Source organism: Onychomys torridus, chromosome 3 (genome assembly GCF_903995425.1).
Source record: "Onychomys torridus chromosome 3, mOncTor1.1, whole genome shotgun sequence".
Taxonomy (NCBI): Eukaryota; Metazoa; Chordata; class Mammalia; order Rodentia; family Cricetidae; genus Onychomys; species Onychomys torridus.
Genome location: NC_050445.1, coordinates 121390468 through 121409685, shown reverse-complemented (window position 1 = coordinate 121409685; position 19218 = coordinate 121390468). Strand labels below are relative to the sequence as shown.

The 19218-nt window shown below is 39.8% G+C and overlaps 1 protein-coding gene and 1 pseudogene across 2 annotated transcripts in view; one reads left to right on the top strand and one right to left on the bottom strand.

The window, feature by feature from the left end:
• Window positions 1-19218, bottom strand: part of Ctnna2 (catenin alpha 2) — a 1122097-nt gene that overhangs the window by 492821 nt on the left and 610058 nt on the right. The gene's annotated exons all lie outside the window — the stretch shown is intronic.
• Window positions 1914-2698, top strand: LOC118579467 (annotated as a pseudogene).

The following is a 19218-nucleotide window of genomic DNA, read 5'->3' as shown; positions in this document are numbered from 1 at the left end:
TCACTCAGAATTCTCTCTATACAGCAATGTTAGGACCTAAGTGAAGGCTGACCTGGCTACTGAGTAAAACTAATTAGAAAAGAGAATCAACAGTTGGTTTTGTGGAAATATCTGACAAGTCTTGGAAGTGCTAGAAACTGAGCTTAGGAACAAGTGACTAAAAGTACAGGACACACGTCAGAATTGGTTATACTTAGTGCCTATGAAAGGCACTGCTCTAAAGAGGTCCAAAGCCAAATCTATGGATACACACAGGATCCTTGCATAGTGAAAAGAATTTTGCAGATATGATGGAAGTAAAGATTTTGAGATAGGAGGTTGTCTGTTTTATACAGGTGGGCCCCAAATAAATCACAAGTACTTTGGACAACCTATCTTATGAACAACAAATAAGAAATATAGATGCTTGCCAAGGCCTGCCTTACTCCTGCTGGCCTTGAGGATGGAAGAGGATCCATGAGCCAAGGGCTGTAGATAGTCTCCAATTAGAAGAAAAATCTGAAAGACTCTGATAATTATAGCCCCATCGACATTCTTGTTTTGGTCTAGTTAGGTTATGTGTGACCTTTCATCTCCAAAGTGTAAGTTATTAAATCTGTCTTGTTTTCACCCACGGAGTTTGTGGCAGTGACTTGTTAAACTCAGTGCCATTGGCAAAAAACAGCAAGCAATGACTGGAGGCTTTACTGTTACTGTAATTGTTGTTTGGAGACACAGTCCTGCCATGTAGCCAAGGCTGCCCTGGGTCTCATCCTCTTCTCCCTTCCATTTCTAGAGTGCTGCTATCATAGGATTGTGGTACCTTACCCAGACCCAGAGATTTTATTTAAAAATTACAAATGAAAGCTCAAACCAAACTTTATGTTGTAACTTTTTTTTTCTTGCAAGAATCTCACATCAACTTTTTCTGCTAATCACAGTTCAGTTCCAGAGCTGACCAAAACAATCCCCACTGGCTTTAAAATCAGGAACAAATTTACTAAAAATTTGTTCTTCAAGGAGGTAAAATGGAAGGACGAGGTGGAGGCTGGGACTCTCTCCAAGATATTGTAAGAACACTCGTTTTGTATCTTTGATCTCTAGAGGCATGAATTCAATCAATCAAGAAGGGAAAAACATTTTTGAAGTTGTATTTGTATGAAAAGCATAGACATTCTGTATGATTATTTTCTAAACAATATCATGTAACAATGCACTTATTTACATTGTATTAGTTAATCTAAGTCATCCAGAGATGTCTTAAAGCACACGGAAGATTTGTGTAGACTGCAGGCAAACAGGAGCCTATTTCACAAAAGGCACTGTTGCCATCAGCAAGAGTCCTGGAAAAGGTCTCTATGAGTTTATACCTGCTTAGGAATTTCTATCAGCTGATATAAATTCTCTGTCCTCAAGGCTGTGTCTAGACAGCTTGTAAACTTTTGTTGTTTTGTTATGGAGAAGCACACTCTTTCCAACCTAGGGTACTAATCATATACTACGGAATGAAAATATGGAATGAGAGATAAGTGAAATAAATACGTATTGGTGGTATGATGCTGACAAAAGGGTGGAAATGAAGGCAAGGGAAAGGCAATGCTTTGCTTGCTTAAATTTCGGAAAGACGCAAGCTCTCAAAGTTTTCGAGATTGAGCAGCATCTGTGCTCACTCTCCCTGCCATTCTCTGTGTGGTTCCCCACCATCTGCCCTGCTTTTTCTCTGCTCTTCCTCTGCGAATGGCAAATGAATGATCTAATCTTCTGCTTGTATGGGCTTCTGCCTCCTTCCGTGCCCTTTGTCTTCTAAAGTTCAGGTCCAGCCAGAGGCCTTCAGTCACTCCACCCACACTCACCCCTTATCATAAAACCCACCCTTATATTTTTGGTTGTGAGCCTAGCCTTTAACGGCCCAGCTATCCCTCCAGCCGAGCAAGATGCCCAAGGGGAAGAAGGTGGCCTCGGCCCCAGCCATCGTGAAGAAACAGGAGGCCAAAAAGGTGGTGAATCCTTTGTTTGAGAAAAGGCCTAAGAACTTCGGCATTGGGCAGGACATCCAGCCCAAAAGAGATCTCACACGCTTCATCAAATGGCCTCGCTACATTAGGCTGCAGCGGCAAAGAGCCATCCTCTATAAGCGGCTCAAAGTACCTCCTGCCATTAACCAGTTCACACAGGCCCTGGACCGGCAAACAGCTACCCAGATGCTCAAGCTTGCCCACAAGTACAGGCCAGAGACGAAGCAGGAGAAAAAGCAAAGGCTGATGGCCCGTTTTGAGAAGACAGCTGCTGGCAATCGGGACGTCCCAACTAAGAGACCACCTGTCCTTAGAACGGGGGTCAATATAGTCACCACCTTGGTGGAGAACAAGAAAGCTCAGCTGGTGGTGATTGCCCACAATGTAGACCCCATTGGCTGGTGGTCTTCCTGCCTGCCCTATGTCGAAAGATGGGGGTCCCCTACTGCATCATCAAGGGAAAGGCCAGGCTGGGGCGGCTGGTCCACAGGAAGACATGCACCACTGTAACCTTCACACAGGTTAACTCGGAAGACAAGGGTGCTCTGGCTAAGCTGGTGGAAGCTATTAGGACAAATTACAACAACAGATATGATGAGATCCACCGCCACTGGGGAGGCAATGTCCTGGGTCCTAAATCTGTGGCTCGGTTTGCCAAACTGGAAAAGGGAAAGGCGAAAGAACTCGCCACTAAATTGGGTTAAATGTACACTGCTAAGTTTTCTGCACATAAATACAATTACAAACTTATCTTCAAAAAATAAAAAATAAAACCCACCCTTATAAACATGTTCTCTACAAAAGAAAGAAAGAAAGAAAGAAAGAAAGAAAGAAAGAAAGGCCTCTTTAGAGCTGTCCAGTGTCCCCATTTCTAGATGAGCAAAACGTTTGTTGATTTATAAAGCAAACCAGAAACCTGTGACAGCACTTTGTTGCATGGTGTGAATACAACTTAACAAATTACCATTTAGTGGACTCTCTCCTACTGTGTGCTATTTTTCATCGCTCATCTTTCTTCACCTCCCTCCTCCTGCATTATAAATTAGCACCATCGCCTAGCACTTTTCAGACATAACAGATGTAATGCCATCCACATTCTGATAATGCTGAAGTCACCACAAGCTCCCAGCACAGTGTATGCTGCCAGGGGGCCAATGTTGTTATTATAACTTTCTCTCTTTTCCTAATGTATCAGACCACATGCGATATACATTCCACACAGATTTGAGGACAATACCAGTAGCTGAGCGGGCCACAGACCAAAATGAGCAAAGAGAAACATCTAGTCACCTTCAGAAAGTCATAAAGGAATCAAGAATTTTACAAGAGCAGCTACACCAGGCACTGTCACTCACCAAAATTTTTTAATATCTGTCCTGTGCTAAGGTCTAGATTCTATAGCTACACCGGGATTAGTGCCAAGGTAACATTCCAGCAAGAAACATTGTTTGGGGGCTGGTAGGAGTGCTCTGTGGGTAAAAGCAACTGCTGTGCAAGCCCAATGACCAGCGTTTGATTCCTGAAACCCATAGTGGAAGGACAGAGCTGACTCCTAAAGCTTGCTCTCTGCTTTTGTGCTATGGCACATACACACCCAGGCTCGTATATCCCACGCAGTAATAAATAGGAAATTTAAAGAAACAATACTTTGTTTATTTCCAGGACTTGGTTTATGAGTCGCTCTTTCCCTAGCTTTTCTGAAAGAGAGTCTAATGAGAACAAGGAGCCATGAAGAAAGAGACATACGCATACAGAGAGATGAAACATGCATACACAAAAGCAGACTTAATGTACCTAGCAAGTACTACAAAATAGCAGGATCTGGGATCAGAGAAATATGAAACATCTAAAGTTCTCCAACTTCTCTGACTGGAGACATACAAAGTAATTTCCACAAGTGTCTGGAAGAGATAAAAAATGAATTATTTTAGGCTAAATCTCCAAAGAACACTTATTGTGTTCAAACATTTAAATATAAGATAACAATACGTGTACAGTCTACTTTTCAAGACATTCTACTTAGCCTATGTTCTGTCACAGAAGTTGTACCTGACACTCTATTCTGCTATTCTGGGAGAGTGTCCTGATCATTTCAAGAGATTTAAAACATGCTGTCTGTCAAGGAGAAAAATGTATGTGGACCAACAAATATCAAACCAAAATTTCTGTACCAGCAATGGCCTTCCTCACATACAAGATACCACAATACCTATATTATACATATCTACTTTTTCTGTTTTGGGTGGTACTTGGGATTGAACCTACAGCCTTGTGCATGCTAGGCCAGCACTCTAGCACTAAGCTGTACAGCCAGCCTCCATTCATTTTATTGGTAACAGACATTGGCAAAAGGTAAAAACATGAAGCAAAAGTATTTCCGGGGGGCTTTGGGGATCTTTTCAGAGTCAAGTGTGAGGGTTCCAACATTTTTAAAGTAAAAGACATGCTGGCTACCCTTCAGGTCCCATAGGATGGCTGAGAAGTAGCAGAACTTGCCAGTAGCTTTTGGCATCCTCAATGACAAAAAGGAAGGCAGTCAGTGGCTATTTCCTGTGGTGCCTGCCTTGTGAAGCCTTCACTGATAGCTTAGTGTGAACACATACACTGTCTTCTCCTTTCAGTAGCTGATGTGTAAGATGGTCTACTGGAATTCATGATGATGTTGTAAGTAAATCTCATGGCATCCTAGGGGGACGGAACCAATCAGCTGAAGAAACCTTCATAGAACTCACATTTTGCAATCACCACCAAAGCAGTTCTTCAGTTTCCAGGAATATCGTGTCAAGAGATAATACTGGGTAGCAGTCTTCCAAATTTTGGAGAAAGAATAATTTTAATAGCACATTTCAACCAGAATGGTTCGCTGGGCGTTTAAGATTTAAAAGCATTTTCTCTTTCCTTCACACTTGGCAATTCATAAGACAATTATCACTCGGAAGTCTGTGTTAGGTGATAAGCCTCATCTAACTGACATTTCATATCCCTATGACCATCAAACTCTCTTATCATCAATCCTTATCATAATTTCTGAAATGTCAACCATTTGCAAATTTTCTGATATTCATACTCTTGCATGGTCCTTCACCTTGGGTGTGGGCTGTACCAAGGGCTCAGCTTCCTAAAGAGCTGCAGAACCAATCGGGGTTCATTTTTTACATTATACTGTGAGGTATCAATGGCTTCTACCCCAGTGTTTGTTCCCTGTCTTGTTCTCTTACTTCCTCATTCTAATGAAGACTACACTGTGTTGTCAGCTGACCTCTAATGCAGCAAGGAATTGAGGGAAATTTCTGTCTAGCAGCTGGCAAACAACAAATTCCCACAGATCCAACAAAGTGCTGTTTCCATGGAATTTAGAAGCAGCTCATCCCCAGGCAAAATGTAGCCTCAGCTGATTTGTGACCTTGTAATATAAGGCATCTTGCTTGCTCCAGGGGACCAGCTGAGCACTGCCTGACTTCTTGATTCACAGAGATTGAGTAAAACGCCAGGTGTGGTAGTTCAAGCATGTAATCCCAGCACTTGGGAGGTGGGAACAAAAACATTAGGAATTCCAAGTTGCACTCAGCTGCAGTGTGAGTTCAAGGCCAGCCTTGGCTACCTGAGACTCTATAGCAAGCAAACAACAATAGCAAAAATAAGTAAATACACAAAACAGAAAAATTCAAAACAAAACAATAAAAACAAAAGACACTCGGAAACAAAAAACAAGTTTATAAAACTTTATAAACTCATTGTTTATAAAACAGCGAGTTTCCTGGTAATTTGTTACATTGGAAAACTCACCTTGGGAAGCACTGACTATTACACTATTTATATCTTTTTCCTCCCTCCCTCCCAGTTCTGTCCTTCCCCTTTCCTGTCCCCTTGTTCTCATTCTTCCATTGTGCTCTCTCTTGTGCAGGAGATGAGGCCCACTGCCTTGCACACTCACAAATCTCTAAGCTCTGTCCCCAGAAAGTATGCATCTTTTAAATGTGTGGATGCCCAATCTGGGAAATGCACTGAATTCCAGGCTCACGAGGGCTACACACCAAGACTCTTATAAAGCTAAAAGTTGAATGAATTCAATAAAGTAAAAATTAAAATAAAAGTACAAGATAAGGCAAATTCCTAGAAAACAGATTCTGTCAATGACAATAGAAAAGAAATTATGAACTCAATTGTTGTCCAATCAGAGCTAGTGAGCTGATTCCAAATGATCTCAAAATGGTCCCTGAACTTCATTGTTTATGAAGAAGATGACTTGCTCCAGCATGTCCTGGACAAAGAGACTATAAAACAAACCAGATATAACAAAGGTATGCCCGCATGTAAAGCCTTTTGAACTTCCTGACAATTTACATTGCTTACTGAATTTACAAATCTCCAATCTCTCTCCCTCTCTCTCCCTCTCTCTCTCTCTCTCTCTCTCTCTCTCTCTCTCCTTGGATACAGAGTTTCTCTGTGTACCTCTGCCTGCTATGATGAAACCTACATTGTAGACCAGGCTGGTTTCAGACACAGAGATCTGCCTGTTTCTGCCAAGTGCTGGGTTTAAAGGTGTGCACCACTACGCCCAGGTAAAAGCCACTCCTTGACCATGTCTTTTGAAATGAGATTAACTAAGTCTTGATGTAAAATTCACAGTATGAAAATTATATATAATTACATATATATAGCTGTTCCTTTTAATAGCTTCCTGATTCAGGAAAGTTTCAAAGCCTCAAAATTGTCTGTTACAACGAAGCTACTATCCCATTACTTATTGTCTTAACAGTGTGAAACATACAAGAAAGAATTCAACACAGAGCTCTGAGGGTGCTTTGTTTTCACTAATGTTATTATCATTACCTTTTACTTCTTTATCACACTTACTGAATAGATAAATAAACAAACAAATGTAAATGGCCTGTCTGTAGATGGCCTGCTCAAATAAACATTAATTAATTATTAATATACAGACAAAACAAATGGGCATTGTCTCTTTCAAGTAAACCACATCCAAAGACTAGGAATTCTTCTCATAATGCAGTCACCTGAAAAGTGTTTTGTTCTTTTCACAATTTCCTTTTGGGTGACTTTTAAAAAATCGCTTATTTGTGTATGTTTCACGTACTTTCATATATATGTAAATATTTATATATATACTTTTAAGATTATACTTTTATGTATGTGTATTTGTGTGTACCTGTGTGAGTTTTCATGCCCCCGAGAAGGCCAAGAGAAGGTACCAAATTCCCTGAAATTAGAGTTACAGTTGGCTGTGAGTTGCGTTGTGGGTACTGGGAACCAACCGAATCTGGGTCCTTTACAAGAGCAGTCAGTGCTCTTAACCATTCAGCCATTCCTCTAACCCTCTTTTGGGCGACTTTAAAAATATTATTACTATCATCATCATCATCATCATCATTATTAATTTCATTTGTAAAAATCCAATTTTGTTATCCATTTCTTCAAATATAATCTGCCTTTAGTAAATTACATGTGTTCAAAAAATAAGTCACTCGCTAGGTGACTGATGACTTTCTATGACTGAAGATCTCACCAGGACTGGGTAGGCTGCTTGGGGGTAATGCACTTGCCTATCACGTGGCAGGTCCAGTGTCTGATCTCTAGCAAGCCAACAAGAAAGGATATTTACAAAGTGATTTAGGGTGTTAGGGTGAAGTGATAGCTGCACAAGCCTGAGAAATTGAGTTCAGATACCCAGAACTGTAGTACCAGTCTTCCTATTGTGAATTGGGAAGTGGAGAGAGAACTCTGGATGTTTGTGGGTCACCTAGCCTGGTGTCCAAACAAGAAATGTGACCCTGTCTTAAACAAGGTGGAAGATGAAGACTGACATTCAGGATTGTCTTCTGACCTCTATATGTACATTGTGGCATGCTTACACTCAACTCACACACACACACATACATACACACTCATGTACATGCACATATATCATATGAATATCCATGCACATGCATCATTCAAACAAAGAAAATCTCCCCACACTTGTGGCATGCAATACTTAAATCCAAACACATGAACACCCATAGGCACATGTTTCTACTTCTCATTTTCTAATTGTGAAGTTAATCTAAAACAAATGCAAAATTAAATTTTATTGATGTCGAAAGTTAAGCAAAGCAAAGAATTAAGCAACAATCATATCTTCATACAAATATCAAATGATTAATGAATGCAAAAGCAGAAGGAGTTAGAATCATAAATTATTTTGCATCTGAATGGTAATACACAATGAATGGGTTTTTTTTGGCAGATTAAATATTACCAACAGCACCCGGTTGCAATGAGCAACTGCAGAATGTTTACGGCATAATTTAAATCACTTGTCTAAAGCAGCACCGAACAGAAGGTGGGCTTCCAAGCTTACCTTCCCTCAAAACACAGATAGGGATCATTAAAAGAAAATGTCATCCATAGATATCTTTATTTATCAAAAAGTAAATTATGGTAAAGATGATTTTTTTTAAACAAAACATTTTAATACTCTTGGTTTGTTGGCTGCACACCTGCCCAGAACAACCACGACTGTGGGGAAAAGATGGGTGATAGCTATGTTGTATTCAGTGAACACTGAGCAACGAAGCAAAGAAGAGGCTCTGGTTCTGTCATTTATTTATTTCTGTGTGCAGGAGCTTGTTTTCCCCATCTGCAAAGTGAGAAAGCACCAGTTACTCTGCTAAAGATCAATACCATCCCTTACCAGCATGTGGCAAAGTGTGTGTGGCAGTGCATATGGGGTACAGGCAGAGGCTATATTTTTGATGGATGTCTGGTAGGGATCTGTGGGAATTCAGCTATGGAAAGCAGGCAGGATCTCTGCACAGTCCCAGGAGCACCATTCACAATGTGTTCCTTGAGAATGGTGCCCTCCAGGGTGCTGAAGGGCAGCAGCAGTGTGGAGCCAGTAAGCACAGGCACTTTTCAGGAGGAAAGGTCACTATCCCAATGAAAGTGCTAGTGCCTTCTTCCTTTGAAAAATATAATTCCCTGAGGTTGAGGATCTATATTAGTTGGTAGAGTGCTTACCCAGAGTGTAGGAACACCTAGTGGGTTCATATCTCTAGTACCACACAAACCGGGCACAGTGGTGTATGCCTAGAATCTCAGCACTTGGAAGGTAGAAGAATTAGAAATTCAAGATCATTATAACCTACAAGTTTGAGGCCAGTCTGGAATACCTGAGACCCTGACTCAAATATTTATAATGTGTGTATAATATATATGTATGTGTTATAAATGCATACATAATTATCATATTTTCCCTGAAGTACCTTTCAGTGTTACATTCAGTAATTCTAAGATTCAAGGCTTTAGTTCAAAGCCTTATTCTTGTTAACACTAGAAATTAACACGTTGATTTTTTTTTTTTTGACATTTTCTCCAGCACAGGAAGTTGCTACTTACTTTAGAACTTTTCACATGTTTATTCTTTTATCCATAGCCCTCTGGTATACTACTCATTCAGTCAATTTATTTACCAGGGAAGTCCAATTCAAAAGTACCTCTTCAGTGATGGGTATAGTGACACACACTTGTAGTGACAGCATTTGGGATGCTAAGGCTGGAAAATATGGAAATTAAGACCAGCTTGGGGTTGTCTCTAACAACAGCTCATAAAAATAAAAATCTACTTTCTATCACCCCACATTTTTGATTAGCTTCATTAAACTTATTGCAACCAGCAACTTCTGTGACATATGCTTGTAAGGGTTGTTTTTTTTTTTTCACTATATTTTTTCCATGGGAACAAATATACCAATGTCTGTTCCATTCAGTTATGAAAGCATAGTTCCAAATATAGAGGCAAACACATCCAAAAGCATAATAAAAACAAACTGAAGGGTTGATTCAGTGAGTTAATCTGAACAAGAAATTTTGGTTCATGAATTTGAACATTTAGATTACTAATTTTGATAACATGAAAGGTGTTTGGCTAGAGACTGAGATTAAAGTATTCAAGAAATACTACAGTGTATTTTGTTCAAGGATATCTTACTGACTATGAAATGTTAGACATTAGTAAGGAAATTAAATCAACAAATGTATTAACCTTTATAAGGACTGAAATGTGAGCCTTTGAGATTAGGAATGGCTGGGATGAGAGTCAAAGAAGAGTATATGAAAGGGTCCTGTATCCTGAAAGAATACAATAAGATCTGGACAATAGAGCCCATATAGCCAATGTAGAGATGGCTACGAAAAGGGTGATGTGCAACCAGGCTTGAGGGTTAGAGGAGATCTGGACTGAAAATTACGCCTGGTGATTTGTCTTTTTCCTAAGAGAAAGGCAGAGCTACTGAAGAATTCTAAGCAGTGGGAGATATAAGGATGGGGGTACCATAGCTAGATTCTTGTTAAGAAAAAGGGCAGACTGGGTATCAATGGATTATATAAGGCATAGGGAAGGTAGCTCATGTTTGTCTGCAACTGATTTTGCTGTAAGAAAGTTCACAAAATTCAGAGATGTTTAGGAGATACTTTCTGGGATCTTTGAAGGAGAAGAAATATAGAAATCAAAGGAGAAGAGAGAAAGACATTACAAGCACAAGACACCATTTTTTTTTTTTTTTTGAGAGAGAGAACAAAAGGCTAAGGTGCATACAGTGATATAAATGAGCTAGAATCAGGTAAGTTTGAAACATCTATGAAACATTCAAGATTAGTCTCAATATATAGCACTATACTATAGGGAATTCAGAATAGCAACCTCTCCAATGGACTGTGCTCATGAGTCAGTCATTCATTAAAGCCAGGGACATGGAGTGTGTGTGATGAGCTCAATTTTAGGATGTTATTCATTTCCTTTCTTTTGTGGAGATAAACTGTTCTGACCTTACCAACTTTAAGTAAAGAAAAGTTGAATCTTGGTTTACAATCCCTAGAATCTATAGGGACAACACAAAGGAGACAGGGGAGTCCTGGAGCAGGAGGGGGAGCTGGTTGACAACACTGGACCAACATTCAGGAAGCAGAAAGACAAGAAAAGGTGTCAGGCTGTAAACTCGAAAGTCTTCCCTGTTGGTGAGGTACTTCCTCTAGTAAGGCTCCACCTGGGAAGTGTTAAGAAACATCTCCACCTGCTGGGGATGAAGCTTTCAAGCATAGGAGCCTAATGGGGAACACTTCATGTTCAAACCACAACATAGGAGAAGGGTTCAGAGCCTTAAAATAACATGCCAAAGAAAGGGCCACTCTAGGAGGAATTTCAATATTGGTGGCAGGGGTGGTGGGGTAGGTGAATGTCTGGAATTTCTACACATATAATGCCACCATAGTTTGGGTAGATGAATACCATCTGCAAGTTTTTTTTTTTTTCAGTTCAAAATTTTGTTAACAACTTCTCCCATCAACATTTATCTCCTGTTCTTAAAAATATCATGCAATTACTAGTTGGAAAAAACAGCATGTGTAGGGAGAGAAGCTGAGGAAGCCCTAGGGTGATTTTCCTCTATATATTTGGCAAGGCACTAACAATTCCATATTAATTTTTGCCTCTTGTTCTTTAAAAAAGATACTAGTATTGATTGAAACACATTATCTGCACAGTACCCATGCTAATTATTATTGCCTCTCAGCCACACAATATGTCCTCCATTACTTCCTGTGCCATACTGCTATTTCAGCACTTACTTGCAACAGGCATGATGATGAGTTATGTCAGTAGATGGTGAAGGAGGGGCACTGCAAAAGGGTGTGTCCTTGCTGTTGTTTCTGGTAGGCTTCAGAATCTCTTCTTGCCCCTGCCTTTTACAGATTCATACAAGATGCAGGGTGTGAATAGAACATATCCATCACCTCAGAGCCTTAGCTCCATTCAAACAGACAACAGAGGCACTTTTATGCCAATAATACTTTGGTTTTAAATTCCTAGCCTCCAGAACTTAAGAAATTTCTGTTGTGCATGCCACTTGCCCAGTGCTACTTTGCTATAATAGTTCTGGGAAACTCACTTGTGCCTCCGTGCTATGATATTCAAAATCCCAATAACTTCCAGATAATACAGATACTTTTAGTCTTTGGATCACACATTCAGAAGTAAAGTCCTAGTTATAAGAGATGCTTATGCATATCTAGTTTCCTTCCTAGAGGATGAGCTGAAGCTGCTCACTCTATAGCCTAGGCAATGGCCCAGGACCAATTTGACATTACTCAAAGCAATGAAATAGCTCTCTAGTGGCAGCAGAGGAGGAATTCTTGTTGTTAAAGAGTGAATCCAAAGGAAACTCACCTAGAAGGGTAAATTGAGAGAAAAAGAAACATTATGTGAAATAGAAACACAACAAAACAAAACCAAAAAAAGAAAAAAAAAAAAACAAACCCAAAACACATGTGTAGTTAAGTTGCTTTGGCTAAAGAGATAAAAAGAAGTTGTGACATCTAGAGCCCTTGAATAGCTTTAAACCTAGAAGACTTTCCCTTCCCACCATGTCTCTATGAGTCATAATCCTAATACACCAATGCTTTTTTTTATTATTTTAAAGATTCATTTTATTTTTAATTATGTGCATGTGTGTGTCTATGTGGGAGCATGTGCATGCGTGCATGCAGATATCCACAGAGGCCAGGAGAGGGCATCAGAGCCCTTGTTTCTGGAGTGATATATGGTTGTGAGCTGACCAACATAGGTGCTGAAAACTGAATTTGAGTCTTCTGTGAGAACAGTACATGTTCTTAACCACTGAGCCATTTCTACAGGCTGTATCAAGATTTTTAATGTTTATGTGTCTCTTTTTTTTCACTTTACATGTTATAGTCCCTCTTACTATCTCCTCTTTTTTTCCTTTATTGATTATAACCAGTGTACTATTATAATATGCAAAGAAATCTAGATGCTAACTTATCTCATACTAGAAGTTTATAAAAGCTTGACTTCACCTGCTAATGAATTTTATCAAAGCAGATTATCTTGCAGATGATTGTTGACTGTTCCCCAGGCTCCTCCAAACTTAGACTTGTTCGTATCACTAGATTTTTAGCAATGAAATACATATTGAAGCAGTGAGGGAAATTATTATACCCTGCCCTTACAGGAAAAGATTGCTCTATGCATCCTTTTCCCCATTATCACCACCTGCACGTCTAAAGCAAGAGCAGCAGCTGTGGGACACATGTAGATGATGCAAGGTAAAGGTGTACTGTCACCGATAGTCAAGATCCGGTGAGTGTATAAGTCTCCCTGTTTTTGAAGTTTCCTCATTACAGCTTTTTTCTTTTCTTTGGAAAGAGGGTTTCTCTGTGTAGCTTTGGAGCCTATCCTGGAACTCGATTTGTAGACCAGGCTGGCCTTGAACTCACAGAGATCTATCTGTCTCTGCCTCCTGAGTGCTGGGATCAAAGGTGTGTGCCACCACCGCCCAGCTCATTACAGCCTCTTAAATATGTACCCTGACTAATGTGTTCTCCCCAAATTTTCTACCAATGCTTTTTTTTTTTTTTTTTTTTTTTACTTTGTGGTTCCTTTTCAATTCTAAGTTGTGGTATGGACAACTCTGATATTATATTTATAGGATTTGGCAGTGATAAGGGGATATACAAACTCTAGAAGATCTGCATCTTTGCCTTTGGTTGAGGCTGTAGAGTTACTTGCAGTTGCTAAGCAATGAACATGCACTTCTCTTCATTTAGAGCTCAGATATTTCCATGTGTATGTCTGGGCTAAGACACTAAAAGAAATGCCATCTTATCAGGAAGACAAACACATGTGAATGAGGTGAATCTGAAATAATACTAATTTTTAAGAACTAGTAAGTTGTCATTAACTTACTATGGTTCTGACTTTTATTTTTATTTTTTGCCATTATCATGGTGTGAAACAGACACCATACTTTGATTTTAGTTATCTTCCCAGAGTAGCTACATACAGTAACACATTCTCCAGCAATGATGGGTAGTAACAAGAAGCCTTGGTGTCTGGTTAGCAACAAGATCATGAAGGTATGGAACTAATGATATATATGAGTACAACTCAGGAGTATTAAGTGGGCTGGCTTTATGGAATGAAACATCTTCAACTTACCTATGTACTTAACTTGTAGTGTGGTACAGTAATACCATGCAGAGGTTCAACCTTCTTGTATTTTTGCTGAGGCCATTTTAGGTTTAATTGGAATTTTATCTCCTTGAGGGAGAATCTTGTGGAAAATTTCCCAACTATATTCTAGGAACCTGAGATCAAAATGCCCAAATAACTTTTCTTAGCTTCTGTTGAAATGTTTTCTGTACAAACCTCTCCCCCCTCCCCCCACAGCTGTCCAGTGAGAAAGCAGGATGTGGTTTTTGCCTTTGAAAATCTCTTACTCTAACTACTTGGCATGACACTTGGGTCCCAGTATACCTTGTACTTGAGTGTAGTCCCAGCCGGCTGGACTAAAGACTTTAATTGGCTGTAAACTGTGTCTGAGTGATTATCTCTGGTGAGCTCCCAACAACACTGGGATGTCAGTGAAGGACTAGAAAACAGACCAGTATGGAGTGAACTTGCACGTGAAGTCAAAGAATACTTGTATGCACCGTCATGTCTTTTGCTAATCTATGCATTGAATGTGATACAATCCTCAAGATCTCATAGCAGTCAGAGCACCTAAGGTTATTTAACACTGTCTCCTGTTTGAGCAGATGCCAGTGGCTAATCTAATATATAGGAAAGTTTACAGATGGAAAAGCTGAAGTTTTTCCATAGAAAGAATAATCAGAATGTATGCATGGAGAGTTGAATACAGAAGAAGCCTCTTTTTAAAACACCATCTACCCAATTGGAACTTCTTTACCATTCATCCATTTGTTCATTTAGTTCATATAATCTGCAAATACACACATGGCATGCATGTTAATGGACCTAAAGCAGGTCAATGCCAAACATGGGGCTTTGTCTGCTACTTAAATTGTTGTCATTTACTTAGTCTTCCATCTGAAAAGCATTTGCCAAGCTCTTACTGTGTGTAGCCTTTTTATAATAAGACAAAGTATTAAATGGGGAGATTAAAGCTTTATTGATAGACATTAACATAGGATGTAATATGGCATATTTAACTCCATTACACTGGAATGAATCCTGACTCAATTTACCAGCACATACCTAGTGATACTAATGACCAAGTTAGACCCATAAATAAGTCCTACTAATATAATCTAGGGGTCTTGATTGGATTCATTTTCTTTGCCAGGTGGAAGAATAAAAGGCGGGAAAAAATCTGGAATATAACAGGTGGCAGTGGAGAAATCTTAAACTCGGCAGACAGGATCAGCTGTTGAAGAAAGCATTTACTGGGGGCGAAGAAACACACCCATACAGCAGGCACATAGAGAAAAATAAAACCTTCAAAACAGAGGCAGGACTTGGGAAGCAAAACAATCCAGTGTCTTCTCTATGACTGGAGTTTTAAAGGCTCTGAAGGGTTTTCTGTCTCTAATTTAAGATTTGTAAATTTGAAGAAAGGTAGGATGGCTGATAGTATAAAGTCTCCTAATGCAACTTTGAATTTGCTAGGTCAGCTCATGAGACGTAGGGGGCCTATTGGTGGAGACAAAAGCCAACAAAGCCTTTATCTGAAGCTGCCTGGTTTTGTCTCAAGTGAGGAGGGTTGGGTAAGAAGTCCACCATCTTAGAAATTTGCCACCTTTATTACCTAGCCATGACCCCTGCCCCTATCTGTCTACACACCAGGGGGTCTGTCTAGTTCTTAGTATCCCACTACAATTTTCATTTCAGAAACAGACTAGATGGTAGTTAGGTATGGAAGAAGAGATACCAGCAAGGCAAAAGACAAAGAATCTGAATAGCTTTCACCTCGTAAAAATATCAAAGGGTGAAAGGCCCTCCAAATAAGCTTAAGAAACTGAGTTCAAATCCCCAGAACCCAAATAAAGCCAGACACGGTAGTGTATGTACATACATACAAACAATTCCCTCCACCCCATGCACAGAAAGAGACAGAGAGACTGGGGTGTGGGTTGACCTAGACAGAGCTGAAAACTCGTTGCAAGATAGAAAAATGGAAACAATTTAGTTATTTAGTACAGATAATGTAAATGAGGGGGTAAAGGAGAGCTGTTATTTTCAAATGAATTGGCTTCACTTGAGAAAAGGAAGCAATTATTTCCTGAGTTCTTGCTCTCTCTGGGCCCTGTGCCAGGTGCCTTTGCATGCTTTCTCATCTCCTCCTTGAGTCTTCTGGGATATAATAGAGTAGGAGCTGCTAAAAATGACTAACAGATAATGAAGCCCGAGCTTGGCAAAAATCAAGAGTGTTACCTAGAGTCACGCAAGTGGCATGTGGCAAAGCCAGGCCTAGATATCATGTCCAGCTCTCGCCAAAACTCACGGATGTTGTATTCTCTTCTATCACTATATATAAAACCACACCAGAGCAGAACGGCTCATACTCAACCACAAGAGGAAGTCATGATGCACTATCTGAAGGCTGGTTCTTGTCAGGTTAGGACAAGTGGGTGACAGGAGAAAGATTATATATATCTCGCAACATCTTGCACTCCCTCCTCTAAAATCTCAGGGATTATTGAGAAAGATAGTGCAAAAAGCATAGAAGAGAAAGAGCCAGTAGAAGTACAAGAGATCAGTGTCTCCTGGATGCAGCTGAATACATGAACTCAGTGTTTATGGAAACACACACTAATCTATACAAGTCCTAGCCAGACAACATAACAGCACACAAAGGGAGTTAAACACAAAGTTATACCCCTAGAAGAGGAGTTATTAGTAGCTGATATTTTCTAGGAGAGGAAGAATCAGTATTCTGTATGACTATGGTCCCTGGTTGACTAGGAAATTCCATGTTTGACCATGTTCTAGTAAATTTTTTTTTTGTCTTTTTCATTAAATGAGCTCATAGGGTGGTTGCTGAGATGCACTGAGTTGATAATGTAAAACCATAATGAATCACCCAAGCTCCTACAAGCAACCCCTCAGCCAAGCTCCTGTGAACAGTGCTAATAGACTGGCAAATTTGCTTAGCTAGACTTATATGGATGGAATCTTCAACTTCTTTGGGCTGTTGTCAGTATCCTGAATGGAGTAAATAGAAGGTTGTTCACATCTCTCCTGGGAAAGTCATTTGACAAGGTTCCAACTCAAAATAGCTAAATAGACAATCTAGCAGGCCTAAAGTATAGAACTTCTGGGAGGAGTAGGGTTTCTGTGTTAACTATAAGAATATCACCCTGATGAGATCAGGAGACAAAAACTTATGTAACATTTTAGGAACAGGCACCTGAATTCTTGTCTGTTGCCAGAAACTGGGAATATTATTGGCTTTGTCCTGGTCAGAGACTAGAAATTAAGAGTAGTGTTTGGGGGCTCCAGTTCCTGGTCTTGTTTTCTTATTATCCTGTTGTCCAGCTGAAGGACTCATAAAACTCTAGTCTAGATGCCTTGGATGGAGAGGGAAATGGACACCTTGTTGGTGGAATAGCTGGACTTACCAATATACCCTCCCATGCTCCATTTCACTCTCTGCCATAACTCCTATAAGTGTCCCCCAACTAGCATCTCAATGGCATCCTGTCTCTAGGACTCACTCCTGCTAAACAGGAGCCTGCCTTTCTTTATTTCTCTTAATCTCCCAGCTACGAACCTACAATAAGCTTTCTAAACATATACCTTTCCCATGGTCTGTAGAATTAATTTTTCAAATTCTTAAGGCAAGGATTTAGAGCCACTTTGTATGACAATGAGCTTCTGGTAGTTAAGCCACCTGAAGCTACAAAGCTTCTTTACTGTCAGAAACCCCAGTGTTCCCCCACTTCAACCTCTTTTTGTGCTTCCATCTGCTCTTACATCTAGAAGTTCTCCAAGTCCCATCCCTTTGGCTGGTTATGGGTGACTCACCAAACACACATGGTTGATTGAATCTTTGGCCATGATAGATTGTGCCAATCTACAGTCCCTTTCTCCAGTGAAGGTAGGATTGTCACTGAGAGTTCCAGCCCTCTAATCACAAGTTTGGTTCCCCTGGCAACCAGATTGCTACTATAAGAGGCATTATTAGCATAAACTTGGATGTGCTTGAGGAAAAGATGGGGCTTCTTATGAATAACAAAGAGTGCCTCCTCCTCTCACACTCATCAATAAATCCCAAGGCATTTAGAAATTCCCCGCTATGGATTACGGATAAAGATTAAATGTATATTTCTTATTATATCACAAAATCATAAAACCAAAACTTGTTATCTTTAGTCAATAGAACAGAAAAAAGAAAGCCTCCTAGTACAGGGACATTAGTGGATTCTAATTACCTTAGGGAAAAAAATGATGTTATAATAACTCTGTTTCCATCCTGCTGTAGGTCAGCAATGGCCAGGTAGGTAATGGAGATATCCACCCTGTGAGACTGCAGTGAGATGTTTCAAGACGCACATCAGGATGGTATCAGAAAGCCAAGAAGATGTAAGGACCTTGTTCCACATTGGAGAAACGCTTATTTGGTGATATGAGAGCACAGTGATTGTTATTTGTCCTGATAGAAATATTCCTCATCTTGACTTGTGCAGCAACAATATCTTGGTTGGGATACTGTGTTTTATGTTATTTCTTCCATGTGAAATTCATATAAGGATTACCTCAAAAATTTTTTAAAGTTAGTTTATGAAGGGCAAGAGAGATGGCTCAAAAGTTAAAAATGCTTCCTACTGTTACAGAGGGCAATTGCTTGCTTTCATATGTATAGACCCTCTCTCTCTCTCTCTCTCTCTCTCTCTCTCTCTCTCTCTCTCTCTCTCTCTCACACACACACACACACACACACACACACACACACACAAGAATGCCACAAAGTGTAAAAATTAAAAAAAAATCTGATAAGAGAGTTTGAATTGCATCAGACATGAGAGAGCTCGGCCTAGCTCTGTTTGATTTCTAGCAACTGCTTGGGGTGTGCTGCCCCAGTTGGGGCAAGCTTGCCTATATCCTGCTCCACTCACCACCTTGGGCAGCTGAAATACAGAGGCATAAAGACCCAGGAAATTGTAAGTCTACATCCCTGAGAACAAATATGTGAAGACTGACTGTTAAAGACACCCCCACAACTTTTAAAATCTATTTTCCCATTTAGTTGCATCGAACATTCCCAGACACAGCAGGTGTTCACAAGTTAGAATAACTACTTTCTCTTGACCTAATTCAGGCAGTACACACAAAATCAGCTGAGAAAACAGGAACTTTTCATTTACCTAAACCCCACTTGATGGTTTTAATAAATAAATAAAAACAATAATA